Raw genomic sequence first — 17,084 nt, forward strand, 5'->3', positions numbered from 1 at the left:
TATTCTTCTCAAGAAATGCCTTCTCATGATTGAGACTCTCTTTCTGTGTTTAGCACTTTTTAAGCATCGTCTGCATGGTCTAGTGCTCATGAATTGCTTTGGTTTGTACTTGTCTTGATGCCTTCTTTTCTCTGTAAATGTAGGTTAACACCACTGGACCTCGCCATCCTGGTTGGCATTTATTTATTTGAAACACTGTTCTATGTTTGTCTGGCTCTCAGAACCAGGTTTTTCTGGCTCTCGGGTCTGGTGTCATTTGATATGTTTTCCTGACAAATGAGTTAACATTTTCTTTTTCAGCTCTTCATTCTGCCTCTGTTTTGTGACCTTTGTCATCTGTACTACAATGTACCATGGAAAATGTTCCCTTTGGGCCATGCCTATTTCTCAATGGCTCCTGTTCTTAGATGTCCCTTTCTTACTTAGATTTGGGGAATTTTCTGCCATGGTTGCCTTGACTTTCTGCATCTTTAGTTTTACTTCAGCTCTTTCTGTACCATGAATCCCCAGAATTGCTCTTACTCATGTCCAAGGTCCTAGGTGTTTACGGTAAGGGTTACTTGATTTACTTGTCTGTTTATAGATGTAGTCCACTCTTGACCTTGTCTCTCAGCTCCGGTATTCTTGTTGGTTGTGGTCCAGTCTACTGGTGATTGACAGCTGTCACTGGCCATTTCCTCTATGTTTTCTCCAAGTCGTTGCATTTTTGATTTACATTATTTCTTTTTTTCAAAACCTTTTCTTTTTTTTTTCTTTGCTGGTTTGTCATCTGTGTTTAGTTTTCTCCTCTGGGTCCTTAATTTATTTCCTTGTTTTTTTCATCAGCTCGCTTGCATCCCTCTTTGAGTCACTGTTCATTTTCACAAGGAAGCCTTGCCATTTGCATCCATTTCAGCATCTTTGGACTCAGTAGCTGAAGAGTTATGATCTTTTGAAAGGGTTGCGTGGCTTTGCTTTTTTGTGTTTGGGGGTTGTGATTTGTATATCAGTTGGGGTGGATATCTAAGTGTTAGAAGACATATACAACATGAATAATCAAGAATACAATCTCATGGGTAGAGAAGATAAGAAAAGAAGGAGAAGAGACATGTAGAGGGGGTGTGATCCCCATCAGGCTCTAAGAGTCTTTGTAATAGGACTTACACACCCAGGGCTGCCGTGTGGAGACAAAGCTTCCCTTGCAACTCTAGTCTCCACAGATGAACCTTGGCCATCTTCAAGAAGCCACAGTTAAATGACTAAGCCAAGGGGCATGGTTCACTCTTGGGCAGCCTGAGGCCCATGACTTGAACCAGCAGAAAAAAGAGGAACTATGTGGACCAAATTCTCTTTGAGAAGCTGAAATAAGAGAACCACCAGCCCAGGCAGGTGCCCAAAAACTTGGAGCAGATGTCTCATGTGGTAAAAGTGGAACTAGGGGGTCTAAGGCGAGCTGAAGCCACAGAAGCCAACGCTGTTAGGAAACAGAAACTGTAGAGAGGCTAGAATCAGCTGGGGAGGAGAGGGGCGGACACGCAGCAAGGGTCATTCATAAGGAAAAGAACAAGAGCCTCCAGGCAGCCTGCACTGGGTCTACTTGGAACTTGATGTCTTGCCAGCTGCAGTCTGAGCCCGCATGTGGTCTGATGGCCACACCTCATTCCTCTTTTCCTGGTGACTGATTGACAGCTAATTGCAGATTCAATTTGACAGAGAAGAGACCAGCATTCCAGAAGTCCTGCTTAGCCTGGATGGTGCCAAGAGGAGGGGGAGGATCAAAAGAGGACTTCGTAAAGTAAGAGTTAAAAATGACTATCGCATGTTGGGTTGTTATTAATAACAAGTCAAAAAATAAATTTAAAAAGACAAAAATTAAAAAACAGGTCAAATTAGTATTTGATACATAAACAATTGGATATAGAACAAGGCCAATAAGTAAAACTTTGAATAACAGCATCAAGACTTTAGGCTTAATACCATAGGCTATAGGAAACCTCAGCAGTTTAGAACAGGAAGGTGAAGCCATCCATCTGGAGTATGAAATCCTGAAGGTGTAGAATATATTCCATCTCAACAGTAGAACAAGCTTGTCCACAGTCAATGTGGTTGGGCTGAACACGTATGGCTAAGGTGTGAGAGCAGTGGGGGAGGGGGGAAGCAGAACTACACGACAAGATGACTGGGGGAAGATTCCACCCAGAATGCCTAGACGCTATCTAGGAAGAAGCCAAAGACATCAACCAGGCAGGCTACTATGGAAATGCTGTAACTCCCCGACTGCCTAGAAGCAGTTCCAAGATCCTGGGTTGGGCACCATCAGTTTTCAGTGGGTTGGACAGAGCAAAGGTCAGGACTGGGGGGAGGGGGGAAGCAGGTCAAAGGTATATACTCCAATGAAGAAGAACAAGTTCAAGAGGGCTGCTGAATAGGCTGCAGTATATTATGGTCTGGGAAGAAGGGCAGTGTGGGTGTTGAATAGTATTACAAAAATGATATTTGTATGAAGCAAAAAAAGCTAATATCTGATTATCTAATTCCATGATGTGTAAATGTATTTAAATATCGTGTTGCACACACATACACACACACATACTCTCACACGCATAAGCAAATAGCATCAAATCTGTATACTTTTCTGTACAGCCACTACAGGCTTTCTTTTTCTTTTTTTCTTTTTTATTTGTTTGTTTTGTTTTGTTTTTTTTTTGTCTTTTGTTTTTTCGAGACAGGCTTTCTTTCTAGAGCCTGTCCCGGAACTAGCTCTTGTAGACCAGAGATCCGCCTGCCTCTGCCTCCCAAGTGCTAGGCTTAAAGGTGTGTGCCACCACCACCTGGCTCACTGCCGGGTTTCTTTTCAATCCAGAGCAGTTTAGCAGTTTAGACAGAGGCTTTTTCTTCCTCCAGCAGTTTAGGACCCACCCTCTGCAAGATGACAAATGGATGAAGAATAGTTTTTTCTTGTTGAAGGCAGAGCAAGGAGTGCAAGACTCTGATTCCCCCCATATGACACCTGCTTAGCTTTCTTGGCCCCCTCACCAGCTCTCTGTTTCTTATATATATGTGGAGGGATGTAAGGGTGTGTAATGTGTGTGTTCATATGTGTGTACGTGCATATGAAAGTCAGAGACTGACTTCCTCAGTTGCTCTACACTTTATTTTTTGAGACACTCTTTCCAGGAAACTGACTGGCCAATGACCTCCGGAGATCCGTCTGTCTTTGCTAGACTTGTCCACTTGGCTTTAAGGCATGTGGTGGGGATCTGAGGGCAGGTCTAAGGCTTGTGGCATTACTAGCTGGGCATCTCTTCTGTCCCTCTGCCTCCTGTTTCTTACTCTCTAGTATTAGAGATGGGCTGGGATGAGTACCGGGGCTAACGCCATCTCCCAGTTTGGACTATGTGGAAGGATAAAATGGAGGGAGACAACTGTGCAGAAGGCAGCTACATAAACCCAAGCTTATGAGCTCGGTGTCTGCAAAGGGAAAAATGGATGTTGGGCCAGTCAGAGTCACAGGACAAGGGATGTACATCTTGGGACTTTCCTGTGGTGTGTGGTGTTTGGCCCTGGCTGCCTCTCTTACAGGCACGATGCAGCCTCCAGCACAGGGTAAGGAGGCCAAGATGGCTTTGTCTTTCCAGCCACCCACGCTCCAACGGCATTCAGGGTCACCGTGAGCCCACAGTGACTTTCTGATGAAGTGGACATAGCTCCCTGCAGGGCCAACAATCCCGCGGTCTGAGGGAAGAGGGGAATGCAGACAAAAGCCCAGGAGGCTTCCAATCTGCCTTTATCGGTGTGTGCTTCTTAAAGCTCACCTACTGGACGCTGTTTTTATTCTAAGCCATCCATAGCTCTCAGTCAACAGCAAGATGTGTGGCTGGGGGGGGGGGGGTAGAAACCAGCACAGCCACCGCCAAGGGACCAGCATCTGTGGGAACACCTATGGATATATACTGTTCTCAGCGGGAACAGAACAAAGTCCCTTTTATCTCTTGCTTTCCAAAAGCCTTTGTGTGCTTTAGAAGCTGGGTTTTATTGTATTATTAAAGCCCCAGTGAGCCTGGCCAAGGCCAGAATTCAGGGAGCTGTCCCAGGCAGCTTCAGCTGGTTCAGACTTCTCCTGTGACCCCACTTGACTCTAGGCTGGTAGCAGCAGCTGCCCAGGAAGGAACAGGCAGGTAGGGAGAGGCTGGCCCTAGCTGAAAGTGCCCCCAGTTTCTCACTAGACTGGCTCAACCAGTTCCCAGGAGTTGTTCTAAGTAGAACCCTTGTTGTTAATATTGTATTTCTTAAAGAACCAGCAACAGACTTAGGGAGCCGGTCGTGTTTGTAATATCTGAAACCAGGCATCTTTCAGCTTCGGCAAGGAGGTGCTTGGGGGAATGGGAAGGACCAGGTGGTCAGGTTCTGAGCGTCCTGGGGCTTGGCAGTATGTTGCAGTTTGCTGCAGTTTGTTGCTTTTCTGTCACTCGGTCATCCCAGCATTCACAGAGGAGAGAAGATCCCAGAGGGGAGGTGACTTGTCCAAGGTCTCACCTTGGCTCGGCGCTCAGTTCAGATAACTACAGTTGGGAGTCTGGCTGAGCATTCAAGGTGTCTGTCCCCTGGTTGGCGGGCACTTGGCGGGCACAGACACCCTTTCGACGGCAGTGCCTGTCTGCTGTTACTGCAGTGAGGGAACATCTCGGCAGCAGGAAAGATGGATTGCCAGCCAGAGTGAGGGCGAGCAAAATCTTCCTTCTTTCTTCCCTCCCAAACTCAGGGTGGGTCTTCCCACCTCAAATGATCCAGTCAAGGAGATTCCTCACAGGCCTGCCCAGCTACCTAGGTTTTAGCTGATTCCGGATGTAGTCAAGTTAACAACTAAGATTAGTCGTCACACTTGTCATGACACGCATACACACACATAGACGTGTGGCTTTTTTTTTATGTGCATGCTGGGGATCCTGACTTGGGTCTCTGTGCTTTCATGGTAAACACTTTACCAACCGAACCTTCTCTCTGGACCCTGTAAATTTCTTAAATCACTGATAATCGAAACAACAAACAAACAAATCAAAGCCAATTCTGAGCTTTACAAACAGGTATATAGAATATAGAGACGAACACTTACCATAATTATTTATTTATTACATTAGCATCCCCTGCCATAGGAGGTGCATTTTAGAACTCACCAGAGACTCATGGAGAAGCAGGAGACACTTGGCTCCTGTCTTCCCTAGCTGGCAGCTGGTGCCTGCTTGTCTAAGCTTGCAGACTCAGTTCATCCCAGGGTTGAAAAGTTTCAGGCAGTCAGCTACACCACTGAGCCAACATACCAGAAAAAGGAAGAGACTGGAGGGGAATCTTGAGCCCTCAGATATGCATTGGCTAAGGCTTTGTGCACTGAACAAATAGAATGGGTGATCTGATTGGGCGCAATAATGGTCACCAGCAAGGTTTACCTCCTGAAGAACTTTGCCAGTGAGGAATCAGGAGGTGGACAAATGCAATCAAGCATATGAAAGTTCCATTTTGTGCTAAATCAACATGCCAGCCATTTTGCCTTTTTACTAGCTGACATCTATTCTTGTGAGGTTGTAAAATAAACTGTTTAGATTTCTCTCCTGGGTCTCCAGAATGCTTCTTATGAAGTGGGGATCATTGCTTCTCACAGGATTGACAATGGCAGAGAAGGAGGAGGAGGAGGAGGAGGGGAAGAGGAGGAGGAGGAGGAGGAGGAGGAGGGGAAGAGGAGGAGGAGGAGGAGGGGAAGAGGAGGAGAAAGAGAAGAAGAAGAAGAAGAAGAAGAAGAAGAAGAAGAAGAAGAAGAAGAAGAAGAAGAAGAAGAAGAAGAAGAAGAAGACTGTTCACATGATTCTTATTTCCTAGCCCCATAATTCTGTATGCGTGTGTTTCTGTGTGTGTGCCTTTTACCTAATCTAAACTTCTTGTGAAGTCTGGGTTTGGGACCAGGCTGGGTGAAGTCCAGGAACACTTTCCCGCCCACATCCCAGGACATCCTCAGGTGGGGCGTTGGCTGGGTTGTCCCCACCCTAACCTATTGAGATACTTGGAAGATTCTTCAGTTACACAAATAACTGTGGTCTGAAGTTCAAAACAATAATACGGCTGTCATAAGTTTTCTGAGAAACAAAAATCCTAACGGTAAATAATGTTGTGGGGGTTCTCCTTCACCAAGAACTGCATCTGCAAGCCATTTTACCTGGCTTATACTAATGATGTAGACAGATCCTGAATCTCTAAATGCATTCTTGCTGGCCAGCAGCATGGTGTGTCTGAGTTTCTTTCTGTTGCTATAGTAAAAAGAATGAGACTGATTAATTTGTAAAGAATCAGAGTCGGATGGGAAGATGACGCAGTGGATAGAGGTCTTGTCTCACAAGCATGAGGACAGGAATCAGGTCCCCAAGAGCCTGGTATAACCTGAACAGGCATGGCAGCCACCTGTAATCCCGATACACTCTGGAGACAGACCGGAGACTCCTGGGGTGAGCTGGCTAGGTGGATGAGCTGGAACTGGCAAGCTTTAGTTTCAGAGAAAGACCTTTGTCTCTGTATAAAGTGGAGAGCAGGGGAGAGAGACCACCAACATCAACCTCCACCTCCACATGCGTGCACACAAATGGGTGGGGTTTTTTTTTCAGTCTTGCAAAGTTAGGTGCCCACACATATTCAAACATGCACACACAGACACAGACATACACACACACGGTTCTAGAGTCTGGCACTGGTATCTGTTTCACTTCTGATGAGGGCCTCATGAGGTGATGCATAACAAACCTACTAACTAGGGTCTGATTTCAGCCTATTCAGTCAGTAATGTCATGGCGGTGGGGGGGGGGACCTCATGCAAATGACCTCATCTAAGTCTGACTGCTCCCTTCCCAGAGGTGCCACATCCAAACACCACTTGTCTTAGGGTTACTACTGCTGTGATGAAACACCATGGCCAAAAAGCAAACTGGGGAGAAAAAGGTTTATTTGGCTTACTCTTCTAGATCACTCTTCATCACTGAAGAAAATCAAGACAAGAACTCAACAGGACAGGAACCTGGAGGAAGGAGCTGAAACAGACGACACAGAAGGGTGCTCCTTACTGGCTTGCTGGTCACAGCTTGCTCAGCTGCTTTCTTAGAGAAGCCAGGACCACCAGCCCATGGGTGGCACCACCCACAATGATCTGAGCCCTCCCCATCAATCACTAATTAAGAAAATGCCCATAACTGGGCAGTAATGGCCTATACTTTTAATCCCAGCACTTGGGAGGTAGAGACAGGGGGATCTCTGGGAGTTCCAAGACAGCCAGGGCTATACAGAGAAACCCTGTCTCAAAAACCAGAAAGAGCTACAGGCTTGCTTATAGCCCAGTCTTATGGAGGCATTTTCTCAACTGAGGTCCCCTCCTCTCGCGTGACTTTAGCTTGTGTCACGCTGACATAAAACTATCCAGCACGCCCCTCGTGAGTGAAACTGAGGATCCAATTTCCAACATACAGACATTTGAGGGGGACACATCAAAACCATAGCAGGATGTGCCCTGCTCTGCGTCCCTACTGTTGGGATGGAAGATGACGGGTGGAAAACATGAAAATGAAGTATCCGTTCAAGTAACTGCAGTCATTACAGTTTCAATGGCATCTTTCAGGATTAACAGCAAGAAAGGAGATGACATTCAAAGGTGGTAAGGAGGGGGAAAAAATCGCAAGAATGCTAGCAACAGATGTGGCTATTTTACATTGCAGCAGCTTCGATGCCTGTGACCGCGGTGCTAGGAAGGCTCAACTAGTCAGGAAGCATCCTCTGCTGGGGAGTCCACAGACACAACCTTACGTACCAGGTAAGCACGTTTTCCCCATTCCGGGCATAGAAAAGCTGGGACCTCTAATGTTCGCTGTCCTCGGGTTTATGAAAGAAGTAAGCAGATAAGCGCTAGTAAAATCCTGATCCATTCACCCCAAACCGAGTACACCCCCTGACAGTCTGCCATCTGCTGCACCAAAAGGCGGAACAAAGTCCCAACAGACCCTGTCTTCTGCAAAGCTTTCTTCGCTTGACCCTGCTGTGGTCACCATGGTAACGGACTCAAATCTCCCTCTCGCCTTGGTTTGATTCTCTGCTGCATCAATCAGCATTCTTCTCGCTGCGGTGAGCAGAAAGTCAGGGAAACTGGCTTGAGCGTGTCAGGGACAAAATGAACTCGTGTTCAACAGAAGACAAACAGCGCTTCAGGCCTGGCCACACTCGGGGCTCCTAGCACATTCATCTGGGCCCTATCTGTCACTTTCATCTCTCTGCCCAGCCTTCCTCTAGCTTCTGAGCATAGCTTGGTTTTCAAAGGGCTCTCACCTCTAGACAGACATTCCACTGCCTTCCCTTCTCCCAGTGTCTCTATTGCTCATATACGAAACATTCGTGGGAACCGGCATTTCCAGCCCAGAGCAGTCGCCCATCCCTCTGATCCTGGTGGATGTCAAGTATTTGTGCTGTGTATACAGAAGCTTTCATTCAGTAGCCTAAGTTTAGACCAAAAGCTATGTTTTAATCATGAGAGAATGACTGCTTCTTGGTGACGTCATTCCATGGGAGTCATGGATTGCTTTCTTGTAAATGTCTCAGTGCATCAACGATGGGTTGTAATGGACAAAGGGCACAATTACTCCCGATTAGCACCCATGACAGCAAGCCCAGAGTGATGCAGCAGGACCTGCTGCTGCACACAGGATTGCAGCTGCCTCTGTTTGAACCCGCCAATGAAACCATTGCCCCTTGTTTGACCGGACTTGTGGATGCCTCGCTGTGTTTGCTCAGACAGCAGTCCTGGCCTTCCCTGTGGCCATGAGCCACACAGCTGTTTCTGCAGTGCCAAGAGCTGCAGCTCTTTCTCAGAGACCATGTGGTCTCTGAAGCTTGATCCCAGGATCCCTCACTTGTGGGATCTTCCTGAGTGTCCAAGAGCATCCGCAAACACCATCCGTAAATGCATCCTCAGGTTTCACCAACTATTTTGCACTTCAAAAGTCAGTTATTTTAATTGCAGTTGGCTGAGCATCTCCCCTCCTGCCCCCACGCCCATTGTAGTCACATCTCTTTCTCTAGGTGAGGTGAAAATGTCGAGTCCCGCAGGCACACGGGGTGGGGAGGAGAACTAGGCTTTGTGTTTGCATTTATGGAGATGTGTTCACGTGGGTTGCAGACATTCCGCGCTCATCACATCACATTATTGCAAGTCATCCCGAGCAGGAATGGCTTTCTAAAACACTCCTTTCGCCCACTGTGCCAACTCAGCCACCCACTGGTGTGCAGATCCAGGACCCGAGGTCATGTGGAAACGAAACGAGCCCTACAGTGCTCAGTGCTGAAGTGTATGGAGCCAGGAAAGATGTGGGAAGTTCTCTCCAGACAACAGATACAGAAGCGTGTAGGATGGTCATCCTGCTTTTTATTCTTCAGACCAGAAGTCCCTTCTTAGCAAGAAGCAGCCTGAAAGTGCAGTTATGAAATCATAAAGAAACAAGGACCTTTGTTGTTCTTTTTGCTGTGTTAGGGATCAAGCCCAAGACCTCACACACGCTAGGCAAGCGCTTGACCACCAAGTCCCAGCCCTAGCCCTGAGGTTGTGAGCAATGAGTGTTATGAACAGCAGAATTTATGGGAATTCCTGTTTGTACAGTGTGAATTCCACACAGAACAGGCATGGCAAGCCACGATAGAAATGAGAAAAGATTTTCAAGTTTTACTATAACCATAAAATGAATATGACTTGGCCAATTACAAAATAATAAAATAAAATAAAAACACAATAATAGAATCATCAATTCAAAAAAAAATTGGGGGACTGGAGAGATGACTTGGTGGTTAAGAGCAATGTACTGCTCTTGCTGAGGTTCTTCTGCCTTTGGTTCCCGGCACTAATATGAATGGCTACAACTGCTTAGAACTCCAGTTCTAGGAGACACGATGCCTCTTCTACCCTTGACGATATCTGCATTCACACATGTGCACACACACACACACACACACACACAAATCAAAACAAGTATTTAAAGAAGAAATGTGGATCCACCATGAGAAAATGTTAAATTGTCTTCCCTTTCGGGTAGGGCTGTAATCAGATGAAAAGATAATCAAGGGCCAGGAAGATGCTCACCAGGAAAACATGCCTTCTCCGGAACCACAAGGTAAAAGAGAACCAAGCCAGACAAGTTGGCCTCTGACCGGCACATGCATCCCATAGTACATGTACCCCTGGCCCCGTCACACATAGAATGACTCTGCAGCAGAATGTTCTCAAGAGGGAAACCTGCATAGTTATGCCAGGCAGTTAATAAAATACTTTTCATGAAACTTGTATCTGTCACCTTTAGGACATTTAGTTTCTTATGATTTTTCTCCCAGTCTGTATGAATTATTGATATATGTGTGTGGGTGATTGTTTATAGATACTTTGGGTAATTAAAGCTTCAGCATCCCTACCCCCAACCTTCTCACTGGCCAGGGAAGAAAGGAGAAAGGGAAGCAATGTTAAAGTTCATGTTTGTTTTTCTCATTGCTGGTGAGTCTGCATCTCGGTGCAGGATCTCCCATAGAGGAAACAGGACTGGTTTAGGAGGAAACTGGAACAGCACATTTAAAACCGATTGGTTTTCTTTGGTTATCTTTGGTTACATGTATATGTGTATATATATATATATATATATGTATATATAAGTATGTATATATATAAGTATATATATATATAAGTGTATGTGTATGTACACTTTAGTGCAGGTGTCCACGGAGGCCTGAAGAGGGCATTGGATTCCCTGGAACTGAAGCTGCAGGTATTTGTGAGCTGCCTGATGGGATGGTGCTGGGAGCTAAACTTCGGTCCTCTGCAAGAGACGTAAGCACTCTTAACTGCTGAAACATCTCTCTAGCCCCAGGAACAATAATTAAAACAACAACAGGTTTTATTTGCATGTATTTTGTTTTGAATGTGTTTGCATGTCATAACTTTTTGTTTCTTTGAGAATATTTTTTTTTTTTTCTACTGTGCAAACTCTGCCTTAGGCACCATTTGTTCTTTTCTGGTGTCTTAGTCAAATGTTCTAACGCTGTGAAGAGACACCACGACCATGGCACCTCTTATAAAAGAAAACATTTAATTGGGGCTAGCTTACAGTTTCAGAGGTTTAGTCCATTACCAGCATGGTGGGAAGCATGGTAGCATGCAGGCAGACATGGTGCTGGAGAGGTACATGAGACTTCTACATCCAGATCTGTAGGCAGCAGGAAGAAGAAAGACTGGGCCTGCCTTGAGCATTTGAAACCCCAAAGTCCGCCCCCAGTGACATACTTCCTCCAACAAGGCCACACCTCCTAATCCCTATCAAGAAGTGCCACTCTCTAATGACCAAGCGTTCAAATATATGAGCCCATGAGAGCTGTTCCTATTCAAACCACCACATCCAGTGAGGGGTCTTTCCATGTGACAGGGGATCTCACGTATGGGCTAATCTGACCATGATCTCTGTTAAACATGGTGGCATGTTTGGGTACCTTGGTGATCTGGATATCTGGAAGACTAGAGAACCAGTATCTAGAGGCTTAAGTTCAGAAGAGCTCTCTTTATTTTTAAGTATATGTGGGAAATGCTCAGCACTTTTTCTAAGCCACCGACCCTGTCTCCTGCCTGGGCACTTTCCAACCCTGCCATTATAACACTAGAATGCTACACACTACCTCTCTGGTTTTTTTGTTTTTTGTTTTTTTTCATTTTGAGTCAAGTTTTCACTAGGTAGACCAAGCTGGTCTCAAGCTCATGAGATCTGCCCTTCCCTGTATCCGACATGCTGGGAACAAAGGCGCATGCTACCACACCCAACTCCACCTTGCCTCTTTCAGGTGACATCTTTTAGATGTGGCTTTTGGGATAGGAAAACACTCAATGTCCTGAGCAGATTCGTGGACATTCTTAAAGTGAATACAGACATTTGAACCTCTTGACTTATATGGGATTGCAGGGTTTTCCACATCAAGAGTCGTCAATGATTTTCATAGGTCACCCAGGCTGCTTACAGGGAGAGACTGAAGGCAACATTAGTCCTCCGAACTGACAGACAGTGCAGGCTGGACTGGCGGTAGATACTATATTTGGTTGCCTGGTAGAAAGAGAATCCAGATGTCTTCCTGAGTGAAAGTCAGGCTTACCCTGTCTATCTAAAGCTTGCTTTGCTTCAGGAGCTGGGGATTGAACACGGGGCCGTGTGCATGCCTGGTGACAGGGCCTTGTGATGCCAGGTGACAGGGCCTTGTGATGCCGGGTGACGAGGGTGACGGGGCCTTGTGCATGCCGGGTGATGGGTCCTTGTGCATGCCGGGTGGCGGGGGTGACGGGGCCTTGTGCATGCCGGATGAGTGTTATTCCATGGAGCCATATTTGAAACTCAGGTTGGAAATTGTGGGCCATGATTCGCTGGGTGACAGCTCAGTTTTTGATTCTGATTTGCACAGCTGAGCGTAGCTAACCGGAGGTGTTCCAGGGCTTGTAGAGCGAACACAGGAATGACTCATGAATTTTTAATTGGTAAATGACTGCTCTTAAGTGTGTGAAGCCGGATCATTCTCATAAGTAGGTTAAACATACCCCCTCATCTATTATTTCATGGTGTTCAATTATTTAATAAATCCCTTTCTGTAACAGGGCAAAGGTGAACTTTGTAGGCCCCCTCTGGGTGCGCATCAATTCTGCATGAGTGGCATCCAAAGTCAGCAAGCTCTGCTGTTACCCTCATCCTGCTAACTCCATTCGGCATCCCCCCTCCTCTGTTTTTTAACTACCTCACCCAAGCTGGCTTATTTTATCTCTACCAAATCTTCAGTGATAAATGGGGCAGGGACAATCATTTCTCTTTAACACATTTAGAGGCAGAAAGGAAGGCTCAATTTCTCTTCTACTAGTTGTACTTGACCAGAGAAAGAAATATGATTAGGATCCAGGTCTTCGAATGTCTAGGTCACCGCAGAGGTTGTTACATAGAAATGAATGTCTGGGGTACGCAGATGGGCAGTCTGGTTCTTTCCAGTTGCTTACTCGTGTTAGCCGAAAGCCCAAACAGCCCATGATGACAGGAACAGGAGTAGTTCAATCACGCAAAGTCAGGGAGAGATTTGGAATTCACTCTAAATACTAAAAGAACAGCAATTGGCAGTAACGAGTCCCTGAAAGTGAAGTGAACGGTGTCCCGACCCCTCTAACCAGTCTGTGCACACAGTTAAACACAATGCCTGAGCATTTAATGGTGACTGTCACCTAACTCCAAGTCTCTGGCGCACAGAGAAGACATTCAGGTCCAGGTCATATGGCTACCACTGGCTCGTCTGTACTGACTCGTACTGTAACAGATGTTTGCAATTCAGCCCCAGGAAACGGATGCAGACAATCCTCCCTGTTCATGTGCCCCTCTGTATGCTTGTACCTGCTCGGGAGCCTCTATTTAAATATTGATCAACAGCAACCCTGTCACCATAGCCACCCAGCCAGGGCCTTTCTGCTCTACCTTCTAGTGAAATCGGAGCTCTCTCTGAAATGCAGGCTCCTGTGTGTCTACAATAGCCCAGTCCTTCTTGGATCTAAGTCTGGAAGTTAGCTATTGTTAGATTTTTTTTCCCCTTACATATGCATGTGCGCACACGTGCACACACACACACACAGAGAGAGAGAGAGAGAGAGAGAGAGACAGACAGAGACAGAGACAGAGACAGAGACAGAGACAGAGAGGGAGGGAGGGAGGGAGGGAGGGAGGGAGGGAGGAAAAGAAGGAGGAAGAGAGAGGGAGACAGAGAGAAGGGAAAGAGAGAGGAAAGAGGAAAAGAGGAGAGAGAGAGAGAGAGAGAGAGAGAAGCAGGAGAGAGAGACCTCACTGACACAAACATATATCCTGGGCACATTTTAAGCTTGTAAGTGAAATAGGCTCAGTTTAGGTCAATTTATACATTAATCAGGGGAGGCTGCTGTGAGTCACAGTCACACTGTGTAGAGCAGGTTAGCCACTAACTCACCATGTTGTCCCTCAGCCTCCCAAGTGCTGGGATCATAGGCACGTGCCACGCATGATCCATATCCAACAGCCAGAACATCTTCTGCTTGCATTTACTACTTCCGAGAAGATGCTCTCAGAGTTCCCTCCATGCCTATCCGGTGACGTCCCTCTCGTCTACAGCTAGCTGGAAGGAAGCGAAGAACGAGGCAAGAAAAGAGAACTCATGCTTTGTGAATGTGGTCTGGACTCCATAGTCTACACACATAGACCTTCTCTTTTCTGACCTCTGCCCAGACCTGAGGGCTTAGGGTCCATCTGTACCAAGGCTCTTAATGGTTAAGAACTTTTCACCCCTTGTTGCATTTAGAGTTGACTCTGGTCTGCTCATCCTGAAGATTCGCCTCCAATGTCCTAATCTGGAACATCAAGCAACAGTTTGTCAAACTCAAGGGGCTCCATGGACTTCAGCCGACGAAGTCGGTCTGCGTTGGTGAGTCACCTCAACACTCAACGCCTGGCATTTCAGCACTGCAAGGCAAACTCATAAAATACTTTATGTGGTGGAACTGCTGATAAAGGCTAATCTGTTAAGGACCGGGAGAACAGACTGTTCTTTACTTACCTAATTGTTCCTGCATGCTAATGTCCCAGTGAAGATCTGTCTGCAGATTTCACCGACAGCCTTGGCTTTTCCCTGCGGTTGAGAAGGATCTCGATTCGGCGTTCAGCTCCGCCCTGTTCTATTTGCCTTCTCTGTAAAATGGATTCAGTTAAATACCAGAGATGCAATGGTGTGATGTATACAGTAAAGCGCAAAGAAATATGGCTTAGGGGTCCCGATGTGGGAGGTTGAGAAATACAGGCAGGATATAAAATATCATGACTAAACAACAGCTGCATAAAGAATAATAAACACACGGATAAATAACAGCTGCCCCCTCTCACTGTGCCCTACAGGCCCTGTTCTGGAAAGCGAGGCAGGCATCAGGCTGAGGGCTAAGCACCGTGATGGATACCAGAGGCCCTGCGCTAAGAGCTGCAGGCCCTGAACTGAGTGCCGCAGGGTCTGGGTTAGGTACTGTAGGCTCCGTATTCAATGTTATAGACTGCACTGAGCACTCCAAGAATTGTGTTAAGTACTCCACGCCCCGCACCGAGTGCCTGTGGTCATCATTTCGCATCAGCCTTTCAATCCCGTGAGACAGGTATTTGTTCTTCTGGTTTACAGATGGGAGCAAACGAGGTGGGGAGGAATTTTCTCCGTCTCACATCCGGGAAAAGGCTGCGCTGAATGAGAGCCCAACCCGGATGGTCTCTTTCCAAAGGATGCTACCATTAAGTTTCACCGTGTCCCATAAGTAAATCTAAAAAGAAGAAGGATGAAAGGAAGGGGGTGGGGGAAGGAGGGAAGGGAGCTATTTTCTAACAATGAGGTTAGCTACCAAAGACAAGGAGTTGACTTACGCACTTTGCCAGATTTCATTCAAACCCACCCGTCATTGTGTTGGCACCCTGGAAGAAGGCCTGATTGGTTCTGTGGGCACCACCTCTGCGCTTGGCATTCCCTCACAGATCTCCCCCTACAGTTCCAGCACCGCGGCATCTACAGAGCCGACCGCTGTTCTTCCGGATCCTCTCGGTCTTCTAGTCCGAGGGCCACAGCTCTCTCCCATCTCCTCCGTCCCCACGCCCTACTTACCTCTTGCAGTCCCAGCATTTCTTCTCAGTCCGTCCCAGCCCTAATTTCCATCTGCTCTCAACACATCACCCAAATATAGGCTCTGCCTACGTTCTTACACCGTGACGATTGTGTCCGCCTAACTCAGAACCTCAGTCTCTCCCCTCCACTATCCCCGCTGCCTATCTCACTGCACAGTGCAGTTGCCCCATAAATATTTCCCGAGCTTCTCTTCGGGTGCCTGGATGGAAACCAGTATTATTGGCGTGCAACAATATTAGAAATTCAGATTCTGAAATTTCCCCTATTAGACGTAATAGGAAAAATAACTCAGAGGTTTATTTCAAACAGCCAAAGCATTTTGGATTCAGTTGAGAGACTAAGCTAGAGTTTGAATTAAAATCAGCGTAGACTATTCCCCCTTGACCTAATGGCTGGAGCCCCGACTGGCTACAGCTCTGAGAACTGACAGTGATCATCAATTTACTGCTAGCCTTGGGCCAGAACAGGCCAAGCCGGCAGGTGTCATGAATAAAATGGGGATTAGCACCAGGGCAGCAGGGTCTGAACTCTACCTAGCCTGGCCATCCTTGGGCTCTTGTTTTTGTTTGTTTGTTTTTTATTCTATTATGTCATGAATCTCTTTAGCAACTGGCAGAGCCTATGGACCATATCTTAGTATAAAGTTTTTAATGTATAAATAAAATATATAAGACTATCGAAGGAAAATTTTGTTAAAATACTGTTGAAACAATGTCAAGACGTCTCTGAATATTTGGAACTGGTGCTAACATAATCCGTCTGCTTCACGAGGCCATTAAGCAATGCAGTCTAGAGGCGGGTTTCCCAAGTACCAAAATATTGCCATAGTGATGAGTATGGGCAATAATTCCAGATATTATTAGCGGGGATGTGACATTAAGTGATCAGCAGTGTTTACTACAGCCAGAGATGCCAGTATTGCTATTACTACAGTGACTTGTGGCTTCAATTTGAATAGAAGGAAACCCCAAATTTCTGCTGGAATCTAATTTAGAGGTTAGTGGGGGAGGGGAGGGGGAAGGTTGCTCCCACTGCATTCCAAATTCTATGCGAATACCTGCGAATGGCCCCAGAATAGCACTCAGGAAAACCTAGCAGCCTGTCTACTTCGGTGTCCGTGTCTGAAACCTGGGGCTTGACCGTCATTGATAGTATTTTCCATAGCAGTGGGGTAGTTAAGGACTCCTCAGACACTGGGTAGCATCCTCCTGGCACTCACTTCTTGGTCATAACCAGAGTCACTTCTCTCAGCTGGCCAATAGGAAGTCATCACCACTTCATCCACCATGGTGCTGAGGGGATAAAACCCATGGCATCCTGTATGCTATCGCTGAACTCTGCTACCAGCCTGCAGAAGGAAG

At 46.4% G+C, this 17,084-nt stretch overlaps 1 long non-coding RNA gene across 2 annotated transcripts; it reads left to right on the top strand.

Annotated features, from left to right (window-relative positions):
• The first annotated feature begins 5,770 nt into the window (after positions 1-5,770).
• On the top strand, positions 5,771-14,778 carry LOC142853893 (uncharacterized). 2 transcript variants are annotated; one of them, XR_012911278.1, is made up of 5 exons: positions 5,771-5,862; positions 7,725-7,819; positions 10,745-10,864; positions 12,665-12,728; positions 14,038-14,778. It is a non-coding gene; the product is annotated as an uncharacterized LOC142853893 (long non-coding RNA). The 2 variants fall into 2 exon arrangements; XR_012911277.1 differs by having other exon boundaries at positions 14,371-14,778.
• The last annotated feature ends 2,306 nt before the right edge of the window (positions 14,779-17,084 follow it).

This window comes from Microtus pennsylvanicus, chromosome 7 (genome assembly GCF_037038515.1).
Source record: "Microtus pennsylvanicus isolate mMicPen1 chromosome 7, mMicPen1.hap1, whole genome shotgun sequence".
Lineage (NCBI taxonomy): Eukaryota > Metazoa > Chordata > Mammalia > Rodentia > Cricetidae > Microtus > Microtus pennsylvanicus.